This window comes from Alnus glutinosa, chromosome 13, assembly GCF_958979055.1.
Source record: "Alnus glutinosa chromosome 13, dhAlnGlut1.1, whole genome shotgun sequence".
NCBI classification, from domain to species: Eukaryota; Viridiplantae; Streptophyta; class Magnoliopsida; order Fagales; family Betulaceae; genus Alnus; species Alnus glutinosa.
Genome location: NC_084898.1, coordinates 9,496,271 through 9,519,237, shown reverse-complemented (window position 1 = coordinate 9,519,237; position 22,967 = coordinate 9,496,271). Strand labels below are relative to the sequence as shown.

At 34.9% G+C, this 22,967-nt stretch overlaps 1 long non-coding RNA gene across 2 annotated transcripts; it reads left to right on the top strand.

The window, feature by feature from the left end:
* The first annotated feature begins 24 nt into the window (after positions 1 to 24).
* On the top strand, positions 25 to 16,303 carry LOC133855024 (uncharacterized). Of its 2 annotated transcripts, XR_009896914.1 has the most exons (3): positions 25 to 563; positions 12,817 to 12,968; positions 16,155 to 16,303. It is a non-coding gene; the product is annotated as an uncharacterized LOC133855024 (long non-coding RNA). The 2 variants fall into 2 exon arrangements; XR_009896913.1 differs by lacking the exon at positions 16,155 to 16,303 and having other exon boundaries at positions 12,817 to 13,071.
* The last annotated feature ends 6,664 nt before the right edge of the window (positions 16,304 to 22,967 follow it).

Sequence of the window (22,967 nt, the reverse complement as noted above, 5' to 3'; positions counted from 1 at the left end):
ATTTAGCCAAAAAAAAATAAAATAAAATAAAATGGGTAGCCTGGTTTGCTGTCCAACGAACATGCTGAATCTCCACCGATCTCAAGCTGCCTAGTCTTTCTCTAGTATCTTTGATTAACTGCCCTGAGCGTGTCCAGCAGGAGTCCAGGGTCTTCAAAGCCGAGACAGTATGCAACGAGTCTCCTTCGAAAATGATATCCTGGAAACCTTAGAGAGCACAGAACTTTGCCGCTTGCCACGCTGCCATAGCCTCCGCTACATCCGGGTCAGTAATTCCGGGCACTACATTCGAATAAGGCATCCTTGGTGCTCTACCGCTCTGTGTGAAAATTTCGCACAAAAAACCCATATCCCTCTTCTAACTTCATTTTTCTCCTAACCTTTTTCTCTCTCAAACCTCTCGTCTTCATCATCTTCTCTTTTGCACCAAGCCCCTCTCCTCTTCTTCCTTTTTTTTTCTTTCCCTCCCCTGCAGCTACCCCCTTGCTGTGCCCCTCCCCTGCTCTGCCATCGCAGAGAGAGAGAGAGAGGGACTGAGTGTTGGGTTTCGAAATCAGTCTGAGGTAATCTATCTCCTTCCCTCTCATCTCTTTCTCTCTCCCGTTCTCCCGTTACTGTTTCTCTCTCTGTCTATGTTTTTTTTTTTTTTTTTTTTTTTTTTTTTGTGTATGGGTTCTTACTTCTTAGTGAATTGAGTTAGTAGAGAAGCTTGTGTTGGCTGATTACAAATTGATGCTTCTTACATACCCATTCAAAGATTAAAATAGATTTTGAATGAATTGTATAATTTTTTGGTAGAACTAAAATTTTCGGGTATAGGTGTTGTGTCGTTTCTTTTGGGGTTTTGTGCTGATTTTGGCTCAGAATGATGAGAGGGAAAGAAATTGAGTGTTGGTTTGTTTGTTGGGGGTTTCGGTTGTGGAGGGCTGATTTGGGGCATTGGTTTTTCTGTGTATTTGAGATCCAACCGAGTGGGTGCTAGTTTTTCTTTAGAAATTTTGGGTTCAAATCTATCACTCAGTTTTATTTTGTTCTCCCCTTTTCTTTTAGAGTGGATATAGGGTTATTATTGTTTTTTTTTCTTTGTTTTCCAACGGAACTTCATTGGTCAGTGGTTATTACATATTTCATACTGATCTAGATCCTTATTGTTTTCTTTGTTATAGTTTTCTGAGTGATCTAGATCCTTATTGTTATTACATATTTCGGATTATTTTTCATGTTTTGAGTTTTACTTAGTTTTTCTGGATGTATGTATGTGTTTATGGGCATATCTGTATATGTTCGTCTAACTAAAATATGTGATGTTGTGATTTTATACTAGGTCAGTGGTTGCTTTTCTGTCTTTAAATTCCGTTTCTTTATATATCGAATTCCTTGTCGTAGAACTATCATTGCAACAAAGATTGATGTTATATATGTTTTAATGTGTATTCAAATCTGTCACTTATAGTAGTTTCTCTCTTAAAGAACTCGTAGCATTTTTGAGTTGGTGCAGAAAATGCATTAAGTGGAGTATCTTATGAATTTATTCTTTTAAATAATATTAAACATGCCACGTTTTTAGAGTTTGTAAAAAATTGTGTTGCTTGTTCTTATTTTCAAATCTTGTTTAAGAAATTAAATATTGCTGAGAATGAATGTTCTTTAGAAAATTTTGGCTGTTCTGTTCCGATCACCAAATTCAAAAATTGATTTCTTTGAAGGAAACATGTTTTACTACCTTAATCCAAACAGGCCCTAGATTTATTTTTTATTTTTTCTGAGCCAAACAGGCCCTAGATTTTACTTGTTAATGTTGTTGGCTTCTCTCTTTCTTGTTTCTCTTGTATCTCACCTTATTCTAAAAATTCAGTTATGATCAAGGACAAGGTTACTAGCTGTTCTGTTAGAGATTGATTGAGAATAGAAACGTTTTGAGCATTACAGTTAGTCTAAAAGAGTTAACTGTCAGAAGTAGCTCTGATACAGATTTGTTCCTCTATTTTTATTTACTAGACTATTACTTAGGCTAGCTCTGGATCCAAGCAAATTAAGGCAATTGCAAGGAAACTGAGTGTTGGTGTTTCTGTGTATTTGAGCTCCAACTGAGTGGGTGTTAGTTTTTCTTTAAAAATTTTGGTTTGATTTCGGGTTCAAATTGATCACTCATGAGGAGATTTCTTTAAAAAGTGCTTTGACAGTAGGTGTACTCTTTGTCAGAGCAGGAAGTTTCTTTGGTTAAAAAGTGTTGTGTTTCAGCTCAATATTGATCATTCCCTGTTGATATTGAAATTCATTTTCTGTCACATAAATGGCAAAATAAGACTTACAACCTATTAAGATGTTTAAGCTAGGAGTATAGAACAATGAAAATTTTGACCATGGTAATATGGTATGATGTGCTTATTCGGATGGCTGGTTTAGGCTTAGAATTATCTATCAATTTCTTAAAACATAAAACTATGATAGGCCCTTTCTTGGCACTTTTACTTGGTGTGCTTTCTGATTTTCGTTTGGTAATTTCTTGTAGTTCAACGTTATTTTAGATATCGAAAGGAGTTAACTCTAGGTAGACAATTAAAGGAGAGGGTACAAGTGGTAAGAAACCCATGAGCGAGACAAGGGAATTAGATGCTTGTGCCTGTCCTCAATTTGTTTGAACTTTGAAAGACATCAATTATGTAACGACCCAAATTTGAACCAGCAATGTCGTAAGCAGAAACCTCCGGTTTCCACGAGACATTACTACATCAGAGATGAAACTCTCGCTACGGAATATATATATATATATTTTTTTAAAGTCTTAGGAATTGATAATATAACACATCAGAGCTAACTGGAATACCTCAATACATATGTTAGCAGTTACTTAGTTTTCTTCACATGTGATAAGCACACTAGGTGCATCAAAACATGTAACGCCCCGCTTTTTACAAAAAGGCTTAGGTGAAATTTTTTCAAATTTCACGTGTCGTTACTACAACATCTTCAGAGTTAAGATTTGGCAGCGGAATAAAAAGGGTATCCAACTGGTTTGGAATGAATAACACGACAGAGCTTCTAACTGAAATACTTCTAGACATTCGTAAAGAAAATGACTATGCGTCCTTAGCTTTAAAACCTCTTGAGCTCTAATCCTTGTCTATCAACCTGCACCATTATACATATATATAGAAACAAAAACACCAAGACACTAAAGTGAGTCCACTGTTTCCAATAATAATATGAGTGCTGATTTATTTAATTAATGCAACACAATGCAATGACCATATAATCACATGTATATACAAAATATAATCTATGATCGCGAATCATAGACATAAAATGAACATAAACGTAATCATGAAGCAATGATAGTTTTAAGTGTAGAGTTTTGGGTATTTCCCTTTTTCCACTACTCTGTTGGCCTTGGCACGGTTAGCGTGTTATTTGAAGCCTGGGCTTCCTCCCCTTTAACTTTTAATTATTTTCTTTGGGAGCCTAGGCTCCTAGAAACCTCGGTTTCCCTGGTGACCTAGGTACACCAGTTTTTGTATTTATTATTCTCTTTTCAGGTACCTCCTCATTCACTGAGAACCTAGGAACTCATGTGAAGCCTCGTGTACCCACCGTGGATCTAGATCCAGCAGCTTGTTATTAGACAGATTATTAAAAATAATAAAATATGCAAAACCACATGCGCAAACAAACAAATAAAACAGTAAACATAATATTATAGGAAAGTCAACCAGCTTCGTCCTCAGTAAGTATAGAGATATTTACAGCCTTTTTAATGTAGTTCTCAAAATGGCTCATTCTCTGCAATAAATATATATTTATACACAAAGTGTTAACATCATTACTTGTGATTATACGCTTAGGTACACTTAATCATTTTAGTTTGGAAAACCACTTAACATAATATACTTTAATAAGACAATTACCAAAATACCCGATTCTAGACCTAACCAAATCACTCCCAATTGTGTAACATGCATTCATTTTGGCCGAATCATCAACACTGTCGAAACTTCCCAATATCAAAGCATAATAGCAACTAAAACAATACCTAATAGCTAAAACCTACGCATATCGAAATTGGTCCAACCTCATCTAACACAATTGGCCAAAAATCATCAAACCAACATAAATATGATACTCACAAGAGCCATAACTCAACTTAGCTAACTCCTAAATCACAACTCATAATCCCCACAACTAGACACATGAACGGTATACACCAAAAATACCATTAATCCAACCCAAACATATTCATATAGAGAATCCACAAGAAATCGGTCAACAGCAAAGGTATACACACATCAAGACTTCAAGAACAGCCACCCATTCGGTTAGAGCACTGAAAAACTGTCAACACCCCAAAATACCAACACATAGCCAAAACAGGGGACACACTAATTCAACTGGAAAAGATGAGAACTAGAGTAAATCAAAATCAATATATACTCACACTTACAACTATAATCGGCCAAAACAGGGGTTAGAGATCAAGCTTTAACAAACCCATTCAAAATCAGTGAAGAACAACCGAACAACAACACAAGAATACTCTAAAATTAACAATCTAAAATACACAATCATCTTAACAATGATCCAATACAAAAGTACAAGAAATCATCAAGAATTTCTGTTTAAGGTTGGAGGTATTCACCGGAAAACATTTCTGGGCTTCACCAGAAATTTCACTGGAAAATCGCCCCTAGGAGTCGCCGGATTTCCGGACAGAACCGCCGGAAATCGCCACTGGTTCTCGTCGGAGGGTTGGGTTTCTGCTGGGTTTGACGGGTTCCGGTTCTGGGTCCACCGGAAGCATGGCCTCCGGTCGGGTCTTCTCCGAGCTTCTCCCGGTTTCACTCTCAGTTCCGATTTCTCTCCCTCTCACGATCAACGTCTCTTCTCTTTCTCTCTCTCTGATTCTCTTTCTCCCTCTGTCTCTTAATCTCTCTCGGTGAGAAACAGAAAAGAAGAACAAAAGGAGAAGAAAGAAGAGAAAGGGGAAAAAGGATCGGGTCTCTCTCGTCTCAGATTATCTCTCACTCTCACCGTCTCTCTCTCTCTCTCTCTCTCTCTCTCTCTCTCTCTCTCTCTCTCTCTCTCTCTCTCTCTCTCTCTCTCTCTCTCTCTGTTTCAGATAGAAGAGGAAAAAAGAAGAAATTAAAAGAGAAGAGAAAAGAAAGGGAATTTTCTTCTATGTTCTCTCTTTATTTCATTTCTCTCACTCGATCTCCCTTCCTCCCACGATCGTCTCATTATCTGAGACTCGGATGGAAGAGGGAAAAGAAAGAGTAAAAGAAAGAAGAGAGAATGGAGAAAGAAGAGAAGTTTGAAAGGATATGAAATTTGCTTGAAGGAGGGGTTTAATTTATAGAAGTAATAAACTATGGTTAATTTTTACCTCAGTTAAATTAACACGAGTTAAAAGTAAAATATCGGATTAACTCATGGTTAAATTTACCTTAGTTAGACTAACTTTAGTTAACCTTAAAAATATCTAGTTAACCCAAGGTTAGTTTTTTATCTAGTTAGGTTAACTTGAGTTACTCTTTAATAATATATATATATATAGTTAACTCTTGGTTAGTTTTTTATCTAGTTAAATTAACTAGAGTTACTTTTTAATAAAAACTAACCATTAATAATCATGAGTATCTTTATATAAAATCTTTTTCATTAATGATTCACTAGGGTGTAATTTTAAATCCGTTTTGAGTCCAGTTCGTTTCATAAATAATGTTAATTTTTGAATAACATTATTACACTAATGATATTATTATACTAATAATATTAGGCCAAAATAATATTATATGTCAATAATATTATCACAAAATATAATAATATTAGGAATATTATTATTCCAATTAATTTACTAAATATTTAGGTTTTGGAACAGATGACACATAAAGATGCAATTTATCAGAATAATGTCGATCGAGCGACTTTAAAGACAATCGAGCGATTATCAATTGACAGGTCGATCGAGCAATAGATATTGTTGATCGAGCGATGATAGAGAAATAAGTCGATCGATCGGCAGAAGTGGTCGATCGAGCGATTGATCACCTCGGGTTTTAAATTCTATTTAAGGCGTCCTGTCTTAAAATCTGGGGTATTACATCCCCTCCCCCTTAAAGAATTTCGTCCTCGAAATTCGAAAACCGTAAAGTTTTCCCTAACAAAGATTTAGATTTCTAAATCTAAAGTCACAGGTCAGATTTTAAGACGCAGAACAAATTACTCTAACTATCACCACTTAAAAGAAAAATAATGCATATTTTCTATCGTCTTGTCATGACATCTTATCCATCTTATATGATCTTCTATTTGACCTTTACCATCCACATCGTTTCCATTTCCATTTCTCTGCTTCAACGTAAAGGTCTGCTCTTATTGTAGGCCTTCATCTACTTTGTCCGTCCGTGTTAGCAGTACCTGCTCTGATCACTGTACTTCCAAATACCTCAAGTAACATGTTGAAATTTCATCTTATCTTCATATGTTAAAATTCCATCTTATGTTATTGAAATTCCAGCTCCCAATCCTACGGAAGAATCTTATTCAAGGTTCAACGTCTCGGCTATAGCACGTCCTTAGTCATCCTTAAGGGTCGGAATTTTCATTAGAAAATCCTTGAACATAAATCCGGTCTAATTATTTCTATTCTTCAATAAGGGTTAGTCTTTAATTCTTTAGACCTCAAATATGTAAATCATATCTTTCACAATGATTCATATTAAGCAAGAATTCCCAAATATATTGCTACCTCAACCATCCTCAAATAGCTTAGTGAAAGATTAAAGTATCTCCTTAATATTTATTTTAATCTATGGAGTTCTCCAATAGTAACACCAAGTAGTGGATTATTTGCCCGATGAATCTAATTGACGTATGTCTCTGAAAAATTTACCTCGAAAAATTTACCTCGAAAAATTAAATCATCTCATAACAATAGATCACACTAAGCAAGAATTTCAAATCAAGGCATCACTTACCTCAATTATCCTTAAGTGCGGCTTACAGATTTCCTTGTTGTTGACCTTGAGTCATGTCTTAATCTTTGAGATTCTCCAAATGTCAAAATTCAAATAGTTAGTCGCCTCATCTAATCAACTAGATTGACATCATATATCTCAGAAGTTCACCTCGAATTCAGATCTGCATTAGCATAGGTACTTTGGTCTAAACAATCATGATTACTCTTAAGATTCATGATATCATTAACTAGGGTGTCCAGTTTAACATCAAGTTCTACCGAATAATCCTTGTTTCACTTATCTTCAAGAAAAGGTGTAAGGCTTTAATATCAAGTTCCATAATAACCCTTATTCAATTAATTCTTGTTTCTTTTTATCAACAAAAAGGGTGTAAGAAAATAATGTCTCTTAATTCTATCTTCAAATCAGTTCATAAACCTCAATTAAACACCATCTTTGCATTCCATTGTAGGGTCTAACCTTGATATAGTTCAGCTAGTAATCAAGCATTTACTTGATAGTCTATTCAAGAAATCAGTAACTCCAAAATCAACAAGATATCATATGAAACATCAAAATCAGTTACCTGATTTAGAAACAATCTTCCTTTATCTACCACGTAGCATTTCTCACTTTCCTAAAGTCAACTAGGCATCAATGCAAGCGGTGTATCAAACCTAGTCTCCATATTATCATAATCATTCTATCGTGATTCCAAATAATCAGACATTTAATACTATAAAATCCATAAAAATAATTTTTATCCAAATGAACTCCAACAATATAAAACACTTGAGTTCTTCTTTTCTACATGATCATCAGAAATCCTTTTAGTAATTCGAATCATTGCTCATAACTCAGAAATTAAAGATTACCTCAAGAATATCAACTTATCCTCAAATCTTCAATATTTGGCGAATACTATAAGATCAATATTAAATCTCCTCAAGTTTAGCCAATGAAAAGTCAATTTGTAAATCCTCAATTAAAAATCATCTATCTCAGATTATCCAAAATATCATCATGGAATTCCTCTATCCATTTGGCTAAGATTCATAATTACTATAATCACCACTTAGTAGCCAAAGCAACTTAAACTCATCACTAAGCATCAATCCAAAATACTATGAATCGGAATGAATGCTAGTTCATCCTCAAATTTATCATTACTAAAACTGAGAAATCGAGAATACCAATTTCATAACTCCATTTATACCGGAAAGTCTTGGTGAGTACTAACTCTATATGAACAAGTCTATCATGCTAATACTGTACTTCTTAGGGATATAAATTCTTAATTCAAAAAGTTAAGTTCAAGCTCTACTCAATTATATCCAAGGGGGTTTACGTACTTACCTTGTACGCTTAACAATTTTGTCTCGTATCAACTCTTAGTCTTCTTGGTGTGAGCGTAGGTATTCGCATTAAGGATGTGTGATTCTGATTTTGCTGACCATTGCTTCCTTTTGATGTTTCTCTAGTCCAATGCGTAAGATAAAGCAACATTACCTTTTTCAAAGCCCAGCCTATCAAGACGTAAGGGTTTCTGTAATCTTTCAATGATGTGAAAAATCCTTCTTGGTTCCGAACGTTGCAAGCCTTTGTCGACGTTGTCCTCATCGTTGTTCAATTATGACGAAGAACAATTAATCAATCAATCAAACAATAACAAGGATAATTATTCGACCATTCAAGTTATAAGAAAGAAGACAATGAATCTAATGTCAATCATAATATAAGACCTATCATCTTGCTATTCTTATGACTTAGAATTAAAAGCAAATCAATTTTAGTCATCATATGCTACGTATATCAATCTATACCTCAAAATGAAATGTTTGGATATCAATATTTCTTCAAATGATTAATTCCTTAATTATCACCAGATTCCTATCTCAAAATCTAATTCAGCAACCCATCTCCTATATAACTGCAAAATTCACAGATCTAAATATCTCTTGGGTATCATACCTCATTATCCTTATCAAAACTTTAGCAATAAAAATCTGAAAATACCTGGATGATCAATAATCCATACCTCAAAGTATTGCAGTCTTCCTTATGGGTCCCTCACATTTCCTCAATCACATTTAATCAGTCTTATCAAGAGGCTGTAAGAAAATAATGATTTTCTACATATCATTTTATTTCTCAATATCAAAGATCTTCTAATACTGCCATAGTCCTTTGAACTATTATTTCTTTTTGATACTTTACAATTCTTATATAGTACCATGATCTTCTTATTATCCCTGTATAAATACTATTATCCTCAAAAACCATTAGATTAGATCCTAAATATCAATTCAATTCAATTGTGTAACCCATCACGCGTCCATTGCGCTACTCTGATAAATAACATAAGCAAGGATTTCTAAGAGAATAAATAAATTACATATTTAATTCTTAACTTAAGCTCTAGAAAACCTCAACGATTCATCAATATATAATCTTTTCCAAAATCCATCAGATGCATTGGAAGATTATCTCTCCAAATATACTAATTTCCTCAAAAATATATATAAATCAGCAATCTACAATTTATACACCTATCTTCAAAAGATACCAGCTTGGAAATGATAGATACCCATTAGCCATATCATATCTTTTCTTATATTCTAGGGTTAATCGGATAAACTTCAAAGTCTCAAAATTTATCTTTAATCCATAGGTTATCCTTATTATGGTCATCAAAATATTATCTCTAAGCACAAAAAATATTAGCAGAGTGTTTAATAAATTTACTAACTTAATACCCACAAATTCTGCCAAGGTACTTGGATTCTATAATCTATTTCTCCAGAAAGCATCTCATGACTATACCTCAATAATACTAGATATCAGATTGTCAAAATCATGAAATTACTTCTATTTACATACCTCGAGCTTCTTATCCGTCTTACACTCGGATCGTCATCAGGGTGGGAGATCTCTACACTAAGATATCTAAATCTGTTAGATCTTGATAACTAATGCTTATCAAATATTAACACAACCATCTACCTAATAGCTTTGTAGATAAATCAGATAAACTTGCAATATCCATTCAATATGTATAAAAATTATAGATATGAAAGCTGACGATATTTATTTAAAAATCAAAAGTGGTGTCATGTATCATACATATTTTAAGATACACATCTTAAAAGTTTAAACCTTTCTTTTTATAAAGACTCCATTGTTTTCCAAAATCTTTTTAAAGCGTATTTCAAAATCCTTTTGAAACATATTAGTAATACATGAACAAGTATTTCTCATTGTTTTTCAAAGTCCTTGGAAAACATTTTACTAACTTATAGATAAGTATTAATTCTCTTTCTAGAATAAGAGTTTGATTTCCTCTTATTCAGTGGATTTGTTTTCGTTGCTGTTAAACAATAGATATACGAATATAAATACGATATAGTTATCATTTTCCCAAAGTTTCATTCTTAAGATGTTTTATTATATCTAAACCTTATTTTTGCAATCAAGGTAACAAATGTTGAAAGTTTATTCTTAAATCATTTTTCTTCATTTTGAAAATCATTTCATAATAAAAGCAGTTTCATATTTAGTACAAATTTTAGTTAGTATGCAAATTAGATCAATATGTTTTCCATTTCTTTTTTTTTTTTGCAAAACATTGAGAGGCATATATTCAAACATCAATGAGGATGGAAGCATACATAACATTCAACAAACAATACCTTACCACAGAAAGCATTTTCAGAGAAAAGTAGTTCATATTTCCTATAGCTCTTTGTGTTATTCCTAGATTTCTAAGGTCAAGTCTTAGGGTCCTTAGAGCAAACTGCTCTGGTACTAAACTGTAACTTACCCAAGTTGCAGTTTGACACTAAGTTGTAACTAGTCCTCAGAGCTAACCGCTCTGATACCAAACTGTAACCATTTTATGTTTGAATATATGCCTCTCAATGTTATGTTTGAAATTATGCATCGTAATGACCATTTAATTTGTATTTTATGATTATCGTACTTCAGACCTCTCGTTGTTAGGTTGCCAATTCAACCTGGTTAACGCCCTTTAGACCTCTCACTTTGAAGTTTACCTGTTTTTACTGGAATCCTACTGGTTCTAGCATTAGTTATATATTAGGCCTTTGGACACCTTGTTATCCACTGATTAGCCTTTCTTCCCCTTGCTACTAATCAGTTTTGTTGATGGCTATCTTTTCAGCCATTTTATTATTTGGACTCAACATGTATTCATGAACATTTATTCAAGCAATACACATATATAATACAATCCTAATGAAACATCGATTCATTCCTAGTAAGTACTTCTATACGTACTCCCTTTAGTGCAGTCTCTTAGCTCATCTTTTGCAATAAATACATATATAAAGAAGGTAACACATTCATCAGTTCTTTTTCCAAATATTAGATCTGTCACTTTTACATCGATTTTTAATCATGAACATCAAAAGTTGATTACTTATAAGTATTTGACGCCAAGCTTTTGTTTAAACACCGAAATATAAGCGACATAATGATTAAACAAGAACCCTAACAATATACATAGATATACATAGGTATTGATTATCATCACTCATGAAAGTCATGCCTATATATATATATATACACACACACATACATAGATGCAATTATCATTACTCATAAAATCATTCATATCCATTATCATGATTTCAATCAGAAAGGAATTCAACATATTAACCTGTTATCATGATTTCAATCAAAAGGAGCTCAACACAATTACCATAAACCTGATTTTAATCAAAGGAAACTCAATATAATTAATCCATAAACATGCTTTCAATCCAAAGAAACTCAACATATTTAATCCATAAACATGCTTTTAATCCGGCCGTTAATACAACAAGACCAACATAACCTCACTCACCCACTACAAGAGAAATCTATAACCAACAAGCTTTAATCACATACATCAATTTCTAACACAAGACGCCCATATATTTTCCCCATAAAAACACCAAAACCTTCTAACAACACCCAAATCATTTCCTCTCAGCCCATTACAGAAAATCACTTTAAAAACACAAACCTACCATTAAACCTCTCATCCTTGGCCAGCAACACAAGATTAACATTTAATTAATTCAAAACCGAACACAATATAAAATCAGTCAACAAAACCCCATTAAAAACTCATTAATCCATAATTAAAAATGATCTAAAACAGAACAATAGAGTCCTCCAACCCATTCGGCCAAGACCCAAAAATTACAGAGATCACATAATTAAAGGCCAACAACCATAATTCATCATCAAGGCTATGCATCAAACTTAAAATCAACAATAACATATTCAGTTAGATCAAAACAAATACCAACTAATTCTAGAATTAATCACAACTGAAATAGGGGGATACACGGCTAAAATAGGGAAATAACTCAAAACAGGGAAATAAATCAAAATAGGGAAATCGAGCTTCAAAGCTAATCCAAATCAACAACTTATGCAGTTTATCAAAATAAACACCCAGCTCCAATAATCATCTCTACCGAAACAGCTCTAGGATATGTTAGCGCAGATGTGTTAGCACTTTTCATGAGTCATTACAAAAGCTCTAGGATTTTGTTTTGAAATTACGATTTTGATTTGAGTGACTAAGTTTGATACTTTAAACAAGTCATTGGCTGTCGCTGTAGAAATACTTTTTTGATGAATGTTGTAGAAATATTCCTCTCCTTTTCTTTTGTTTTTCTTTCTCTTAATCTCTTATGTTATTCTTGGTCTCATTTTCCATTTTAACTTGTTTTCTGGTTCTGGCAAATTGTCATGATATGCATTTAGTTACTTTTCTGCCTTTATGAAAAATAAAACATATATGTTCTCTTTGGAATGTAAAGTTTAAAGCTCAGATTTTTAATATTTTTAGGTGGACATGGTCAGGGATGCTGCGTTTCTTACGGTCAACACTCAACAGCATTGACCAAATCCGGACTCTTAAGGCCTCGAAGTTGATTACTTAAATATTGGAGATGGTCTTAGAATACTGTTCTTCCCAAACCCAGAGATCTCATTGATACTGTGAGGATGATATCTCTCCATCTTGTTTTTTGGCTTTTGTTAAGTATGAAAATCATGTCTGTATGGCCAACGATTCACTTGAAGAAAGAGGTGATTTTGGATACATAGTGTGACGACCCCTTTTTTTTTTTATTTTTTATTTTTTATTTTATACAAAACGTAAAACGCGTCATCGCAGTGGCACGACTATATGTCGCTCAGCCAACATAGGCACATGCTCATAACATGCACCTGATATACAGAGTTACATCTACAGCGGAAGACATCATAATACTATCAAATAAGCGGAGAAGCAATACTATAAACACACTCGTTATCTAAACAAATGCGAGCCATAACACAAGTCTATCTGTTTAAAGTTTAACTACATATAACTACAAAAGAATGGCTGATACAAAACATTGTGTGACCCACACATCAAGCCATACACAAAAGTACCCAAAAATATGGACACCACAGTCCTATCTCACTACGATCGTCGCTACGTGCTTCAATCGTAGTAACCCAAGTAGTGTGAGACTGGATTGTCGTCCGCCTCAAGAGTACCTGCAATCACAGGAATATCATCTACACAGTTGTAGTGGTATCCACATCCGCATAGGTGAAATGATGAGTTCACCGCCTTAGCATGAAATACACTAAGACCTCAGTGGTATGAGACTAACTGAGTTTTCGTAAAGAACCAATCTTTCTTTTATTTTTAGTCGTGCGATCACTATATTAGCTATAATTTACCAATAGCCAATGCAGCAAACACCGACTATTCAAAATCATTTAAAACCTACTAAATAGCTGTGAACATATGTAGAAGTTCTAGTCATCCCTCCTTGGAAGTTTCTACATATAGACCCCTCTATGATAATACTTTTCACCGGTCGCTCAGACATATGTGCATTCGATCACTCCATCACAGATATCACGCATACACATAGGTCTTAAGCAAAGAACATGGCATCTTACTCTTCCGTACTAAGATAACATCCGTCAACAAAACACTTGCAACACCATCTCTAATCGTATTTCAGCTTCGTGCCTTGAACGTCAGTAGATCATGAGAGCACTAGAGTTAAACTCAATCATGCTAACACGTCTTTCCTGAAGAACAAGAACAGTCAACCTTCTTACTCATAGACATGCCATTACTCGCGCCTGGGCAATCATGTATCCATGTACTTTCAAGTTCAATGTATGCTATTAACACATGTGACCATCCGATAGAAATATACATAAGCGCTTTTCATTTAAGACACTTATGCATATCAACACGTCTAGTAAAAGCTACTCATAACATAAAAACATCTCTCACAAAACAATGGACATGCATGACCATGGCTCATTATGACTCATTGTGCTGCTGATACTGTTCTGCTGCTGATACTGATGCCCTGCTGATATTGTTAACGTTGCTGATACTGTTACTGGTGGGGTATGTAATGTCTATACTACATGCTCTATGTTCCGTGCTTGACCAGTATATATTTCACTACTGTATCATGCTGAAAACATGCAGTTGTTAAATCACATCCTCTCAAAACTAAACAAATCCAGCATTTTTACCCAACACTTTGAAATCATTCAAAACTTAGTTTCTTTATAAAATCTAAACAGTTTCAACATGACATGTTCTCAAACAATTTGCATAATTTAAATCTCAACCGCAGAACTTAACACTTTAAATCTAGTCAATACTTTTCACTCTTGCACTATCTCTTAAACATCATTGATATAGTTTAAACATAATTGAAACTAATCAAATCATCTCAAAGTATATACATTTCATCATATGGTTGGTTCGGTTTCATAAACAATATATATATTTTTATCAATCAAATACATATAAAAATATATATTTTCTCAGTGAGTGGAATACCCACCTTGGATCGCTTGTACTCCCAACTATCCAGACAACTCTAAGCTCAACTGCAATGTGCTGCTAGAACACAATACATTGCATTAATTAGTATTACAACTAGCAATTACATCTAGTGGCGTTTGAATCGCTCAAAAGCCATTTTTTTTACTAATTTACCCATACAGCTCTAACGTCCCTAAGTATTTTATTAATCCCCACATTGTTAACCCATAAGCCTAACTTAGGGTTATCCACAATAATATATCACTTTAATAAAAAACCTAAAACTATTGTCTATGAGAAACTTACCACAAACTCACCAAGCAGTGACCAAATGCTCGGGGTGCTCCTGGCAACTCCAAACCACACCAAACCTAAAGAAAATACCAAGTTAAACTCATTTCTATAAAATTTAACAAAAACCTCTAAACGATACGAGTTTAACTATTTACCACAAAACGTTCGGTCAGAACGTAGATCGGGCTTCAAGGATTACGTTATCGAAGTCGAATCTAAAATTGAACGGTTGGATTTCAAGATATCATAGTTTTTGAGTGAAAAACCGTGAAGAAATAGTGAAGGAAACCGTTGATAATGAAGGAAACGGGCGTACTGCCCCTTTTAAATCGGTTCCTGTCTGGACGGCCATCTCCAGTTGTCCGGACGCACGCCATTTCAGACAGATCGTCCGGACAGGCATGAGTCACCGTCCGGACGCGCATCATTTAAAAAGACGTGCGCCGCTCGTTGCGGACCGTCCGGACGCTCGTCGTTTAAGAGAAACGTGCGCCGCTCGTTGCGGGCCGTCCAGACCCTCTAAAGTAGAAGTCCGGATGCGCGTGGAATGAACGTCTGCCACGTGGTGAAAAGGTACCGTCCAGACGAGCCTGTTGAGCAGTCCGGACGCGCCACATTAATTTTATTTATTTAATCCCCTTTTGCATTTATTCAATTTCTCCTACATTCTCACACTTTTTCTCCTTTTATAATCTAATCTTTGGTCCATAAAACATTCTCTGCGCTTCCCATTGTATTTCCTAGTCGTCTAGTTAATTATAACTGTCTATCCCTATAAATTTTATTCCCAAATTTGCCCAATAATAATCGGGACATCACACATAGGTTGAATTTGCTCTGCACCATGCACGTGTGTCAAGAGTCGTCTGCCAATTTTTCTCCTCAAATTGTACACATTATTACTTAAATAGATGACAACATGGTTATTGAGGCTTTGCTTCCTAGTGGGGTATACTTATCAAGAGAACTATTTGCTTTCTTACTTTGATTGATATAAAGTTTCACTGAACATTTTAAAACGTCTGTGGTTGGCGTAGGTTCGAGAGCTGGTGGTTTCATGGAATCTTAAACTCATCATTGAACCTGGGAGATCATTGATTGCAAATACTTGTTGCTTCGTTAATCAGGTAATTGAGGTCAAAACTAATGGAACAAAAAACTTTGTTGTGATTGATGGCAGCATTGATGAACTTATCCGTCCTAGACTTTATGGTGCTTATCAAGTAAGTATTCAATTATAGTTAACTTCTATTGTAGTCAATTGCATTTATTAAGGTCAATTGAAGTTGATGGAAATCTTACTCTGTTCTGCTTAGTATCAATGCTTTGGGTTTATTTCCATATGTATTCAATTTAGTACCTGAACAACATTGTTCAACATGGTGTTATTGACCAAATATTACATTAGTTAGTGTCCCTATCTCATACCTTTTATAGCAGTGTATTATCAATATATATTATAAAATTTAATTAGAATGCGCCCTCCAGTGTACTGGGTATGTATGGAACTATGCCTTTACGCTATTTGTGTTTTCTACCCCCCACATATATGATATACAAATGATACTAGAGAGTTTGAATGTTCCACTACTTCAATTTCATCGAACAACACATTAACACACTATTTTCAAATGTAAGGAACGAAAGAAAGAAAATTCAATATGTTTTGGGTCTTCATAGGCCCAAAATGTTCATGCTTTAGGAGGATTTTAATGTTAGAGGATAGCCAGCAGGAGATCCTCTCCTTAACCAGCCGACCTCACAGCAGTAGCGCAGCAGCAGCCCTGCAACACATTTTCCTCCTGGAATCCTGCTGCTCAATTCAACCCCATGTTTCCTGATGATTCTCAACTCCTCAAAATCAGCTTACACCTTTTTCCTCTTTTGTATCATCTCTTGTTTCTCTTACTTTTCTGTTATTGTAAACTCGTACTAACATTCCTAAACTAGTGTACATGTAACCTCTATAAATAACAGCTTACTATCTGGTTTTTGGTAATGCAATCAAACCAATTCTCCTAAATCTTTCATTTAAGACATGCCAATCCGAAGCCCTTTCTTTCCTTAATGATGCAGGTTTTGCCGAGTACAAACATAAATTTCGTCAAGTCAATAAAGCATCGGTAATCATCTAATCAATACAGATTTTTTTTTTTGTAATTATTTTTTTTTCAAATGAAATTAATTTTATTTTTTATGTACTCAAAGTCATCTTTCAGCTACATTTCCTTAATTCATATAGCAATATTATACCCCCCCCCCCCCCCCCCCCCCCTCCCACTTTTTTTTTTCTTTTTTTGTTTTGTATTTTAGCAATTTAGAAGAATTTTAAACAATACGCCTTTCTTTTATCCTAAGAAAATATAAGTTATTACATGAATTTGGACTAGGGCTATTAAATGAGCCAAGCCAAGCTTATCTTTAAGATTTCAAGACTAGCTCGTTTATGAGTTGAGCTTTATTTCGAGCTGAGCTTTGAAATGCGTGTTTAAGCTTGGCTCGATGAAAGCTCGGGCAAACTTGAGCTCATTAAAAATGCCATTTGAGCCGAGCTGGGTACTCGACAAGCTAGCACCACCTCTGGGGGTGGCTTGCAGGCCACCCCCCTCCCCAAACGGGGTGGCTGCCTCCTTTTGTGTGTTTATTATTATTATTGTTATTTGTTTAATTTTAAGGGTATTATATGTAAATTTTTGTTTATAAAGTTAGGTGATTTGTGTCACTTCTAGTTTTTTAACGAAGTTGACTGATGGAAGGGGGTTTTGATGTGTAAATGATAGTTCGATGCGATAGAGTTGTGAGAGTGACTTCATGGGGGTATATTGATAAGGGTTTGTAGTTCATAAAGGAAAAAGGAAATTAGCCCTAAACTAAACTTAGATATCAAACCGAAACAAATACAAATCAAATACTATTAGAAATCAAATGAATACATATACAATCAAATAAACGAAAGAGCAGTTGGTAAAACTAATCAAGCAACTTGAGTCGCTTGTGACTTGTGTATAAACTTACTGCAGTGCCTAGAAGAAAAAGCTTCAAGAGAAAAGGTGCACCTTTAGAGAAGAAGTAGGAGAAAGGGACAACGAAAGCACTGGCGATAAAAATGGAGACTAGTTCGATCTGGTCATACTTGGTCTGATCTGGCGGAGATAAAGTGGCAGCTGTGACGCTTTGTTGGTGGTAGAATGAGGGAGAAGATAGAAGAAAATAGGAAATACATTGAATTTTTGCGTGAGAAATGAGGATTGGGATGAAAAAAAAATTTATTTTTATTTTTGAAGGATTTCGAAAGAAAAGATTTGAAAATTTCCGATGCGCCGTGTGTAGTTGAAATCTGCGTTATGTTTGATACTGACAGTTGGTTATAATTACTTATTTTACGATATAATTTAAAATAGTTAGATTAGATTAGTGGGAGTGAGCTCATGGCCTTGTGGGACACCATAAAAATTCCAATATAAAATGTACATTACAATTGTAACCACGATCCAAAACGAACGGCTATGATTTAATCACCTTGCAATTGGATGGGCGAGAACTCCTTTTCAAAAATGCAGTTTTTTTTCATTGGGTGCCAGGTTTCAATAATTGGTTTGCATGTGTAGAAAAATCGCATTAAATAAGGTATCTTAATTATTTTCCCCTCCACTTGTATGTAGGTGAAATCGATTGCACTTGTGATCTTGATTGTATATTATAATTATGTATTTCATGATTTAATTTAATTCGTTTGATCATATCAGTTAGAGTGAGCTTATGGTTATGAGTCACACCATAAACCTTCCAGTGTAAGATGTGGGTTACAAATTAATGTATGAGATATCTTTGATAAACGTGGCCAGCTAAGCCTCGGTCAACGAAAGGCCGTAAGCTAGTATTAAAGATTAAAAACCGAAAGGTTGTAAACAGTTGTTTGAAAACTGTTGTTGTAAGCAAATTCAACTAAAGACAAGTATCGTTTCTAGCTATCCTTGAAGTCCAATACGTACAACCTAAGCATATCATCGAGAGTTTAAATGGTCCTCTCACATTGGCTGTCAGTTTGCGGACGCTCTGCTGTGCTAAAGTTCAACTTGGTTCCCATTGCGTCATGTAATCTCTCCTAAAACTTCGATGTGAACCGTGAATCATGGTCCAGCACAATGAAAATAGGCACTCCATGCAATCTTACTATCTCCCGCCCATAGATTTCTACTAATTTGTTAAATGAATCTGTAATCTTGATGGGGAGAAAGTGTGCATTCTTCGTGAGTCGATCAACAATTACCCATATGGTATCTTGTCTGCTTGATGCTTTTGGTAGACCAACGACAAAATCCATAGATATTTGATCCAATTTTCACATTGGCATTTTGAGAGGCTGAAGTTGCCCAGTTGGCCTTTGATGTTCAGCTTTTACAAGTTCACACGAAGGACATTGTGCAGCACACTCGGCAACATTTCTCTTCATGCCACACCACCAAAACTTCTTTAAGTGTTGATACATCTTGTTGTCAGGATGAACAATATACCGTATTTGGTGAGCTTCGTCAAGAATGTATTTTCTCAACTTAGCATCATTTGGAATGATTGTTCTACCACTACTCATTTTCAACGTTCCACCTACTGTTAGATAGAACTCAAATGCTTCTCAAAGTCTGGTTTTATCCGCAAGATCTTGCAATGCTAGATCATTCACTTCTGAAAAATAAAGAGACTTCTAATTTACGGTGTGTGTGTGTGTGAACGTGTAAAAAAATATCATAAGTGCGGAATTTAAATGAGACAGATATTTTGTTAACGAAGTGAAAACTTAATTAAGAGAAAAACCACTTCGGGGCAGCCAAACCCAAAAGTTTTACTATTCAGAAGACAAAGCTAGTAACAAGACAGTAACATTCACATACCCATATGCAGCGATCGTATCTTGCACTCTGACACGTAATCTAAGGTGAACGTCTCCCAACCAAGTCTTCTACTTGAAGGGGTCTTCAATGGATTCCTTTACCTTAGGGCTCATCCCTAAGATAGACTTCAACACGAGCAAAGCAACACTGGCAACCCTTAGAGGGCTAGCAGATCTTCACAATTTCTACCTAAACACCCTCTCTAATTATAGACGAATTTAATACTGAATTCATGATTTTTACATGCATAGAGACCTCTATTTATAGGCTTAAGGAAACCTAAGTCGAGCCTGAATCGGACTTCTCTAGGCTGCGTCTGGATGGAAGCTCAGTGCGTCTAGATGGAGATTTGCAACCACCTTCCATACCGCGCATCACACGTAAATTTCAGTCTTAGCGTCCGGACGGAGTTGCTAGCTGTTTCCGTGTCTGAAAAGGAATTCTAAAACTTCTCGAACTCTGGATAGCGTCCGGACCCACTTAGTTTTCGACCAGATTCTGGGCCGTCCGGACGTTTCTCTTGGCCGTCTGGATGGTCAAGTTGTAGCATTTTTTATTAGCTTTCCAACGACACTAATTTCATCTCAATCCGATACTTGAGCAGAAAGTTATGATAAAAATACTGAGACGTGTGCAGAATCTTCCTGGAAACAGGAAATTGCTTACGTGTGCAGAATCTTCTTGGAAACCGGAAATTGCCTTCTTGATTCTTGTGACACTTACTTGTCATATTAAGGCCATTTCCATCTGAAGGCTCTGAATAAAACGGCAACCTTGTATAAACAACATTACATGATATTGATTTTGTCAACAGAATATAGCCAACAAAAACTAACAAACAGCCATCCTGAAACAAAAATACTTGACCGGTTTAAAAATATATTCCTAGTCCAAAAATAAAAATACTCTTCCTTTTTGTCTCAAAAGGACAAAGGGTAAATAGAGTATAGAAAAACTATAGTGAGACAGTTCCAAAGTCCAAACACAAGAAAAAAAAGAATTGTAAAAGGCCTAAATAATCAAAAGTCTGTAAAAAACAACTAATAGAGAGGAACAAAAATCTTCAAAGCACCAAATCCTGTTGATCCACTGAACCAAGTGACAGAAAGAAATCCGTACAATAAGCTGGATTTTTGCTACTTCGGCTTCAAGCTCTTGAACCCGGGTATCATAGATTGAAAACTTTCATTCGCTTGAGTTTGCGAAGTCTGAAACTGGTTATCCGCAGATTGAAATCCTCTAATCAACTGGTCTGCAAGATAAATGAGAAGATTCAAAACTGAACCTTTAACTGGTGCATATTTGAAGAAAGATGTTACGGAAGGCTCTACATGAGCTGTGGGGAATAAGCTCATTTAAATCCCAAAACCTTTGGAATTTCAACACAGTCTATTTTTCAAAGGATCCTCTGTTGGACATTGTGCTGGAAGCCGTTTGATGACATATTTCTGGAAAAAAAAAAAAAAACCAGAAATATTTCTAAAAATACCACCACAAAGAGAGGTTAGATCTTGTTAGTCAAAAAACAATGTGGTATTATGACGGCTGTCAATTGGATGCCAAAAATACATAAACAAATATTGCAATCCAAATTATCCAGATATATCAATATCAACCAGGCACACAGATAGATTATGATCTTTATTCATAATATTTCAAAAGTATTCCAATATTCTAAAAAGCACAAAAATTTCAAAGAACAAAGGAAGACATAGAATATCATGGAATGAGAAGAGATGTGCAGAGAATGCCAAAATCTCGAGAGAAATTTGCGAGAAAACACACAACTTGACAAAATAAATCAATAAAAATGCAGTGGTGTGGGACTAGCTGAGAAAGAAAGTGATAGATAAAAACCTGTAAGGATCGCGTCCGGATGTGCTACCAACTCGTCCGGACGGTACACTGTCAGATTAGCAATTGGCAGGGCTGCTTGTGTCCAGACCATAAGCCAAGTCCGTCCGGACGCTTCACATTGAAAAGCTGAAATCCAAAGAAAAATTTGCAGAAAAATAATTTTCCCTAAAGTTAGCTTCAGAATACGCATGTATAAATAACTGATAAAGCAGTCAATAGCAATTCAAAAATATGCAAAGATATAATTGAGAGTTAAGTATTCAATCAGCACAAATTTTCCTATAGATAGAAATTTGAAATAGATTACTCAACTCATGCAATGTGTGTGTGTGAAAGGTTTCTCAGCAAATGTATGAAGTTCGCTGATATGATTTAAAGTAATTGAATTTTTTAAACAAGAGAGAAAATCAATATTAGATCAGTCAAAAGTCAAACCTTATTTTACTATGGCCTAGCCACCCTCATCTGATACACTCCCCCTAAGATGTAGCACTTTTTCTTTTACTTAGTCTTTTAGTGAACGTCTATTTCCACAATGATTTGGTCACTGGTTGTTTCTTTAGGGACAAGTTTAAGAACAGATTTATAGCACAAAAGCAGTGGATCTTTTCAAATATCCATATAACTAAAATTTAAATGTTTTTTATTACTTAGTGCTGCAACCTAGAAAGAATACTAGAATTTATGAGTTTTAGGTTCAACTAGCGAGTTGGTCAATTTGATCATCTTAGCGAAAAAAAAAATCTCTCATCAGAATTTCCAGAAGCTAAAAATCATAGAAAAAAAAAATTATACCTTAGGGAAGCTTTGGATAGTGCACAATTTTTCTTCGCATGAGAAAAACAACTATTTGGCATTAAGATGTAACATGAAAACTTAGCAGATATCAGACATAAACTTTCAGTCATATATAAGCATATTCAATCAATGTACAATGAACTGAGATATCAGGCAGAAAGACATGCAATATCTGAAACGTTATCAAAAGAAAAAATAAAACTCTCCCAAATTTTATTTTATTTATTTATTTTTATGTTAAAAAAAAAATAGACAGAAAAAGAACAAAGACATGCTATGAGGAAAATAAACAATATCTAGTCCTAG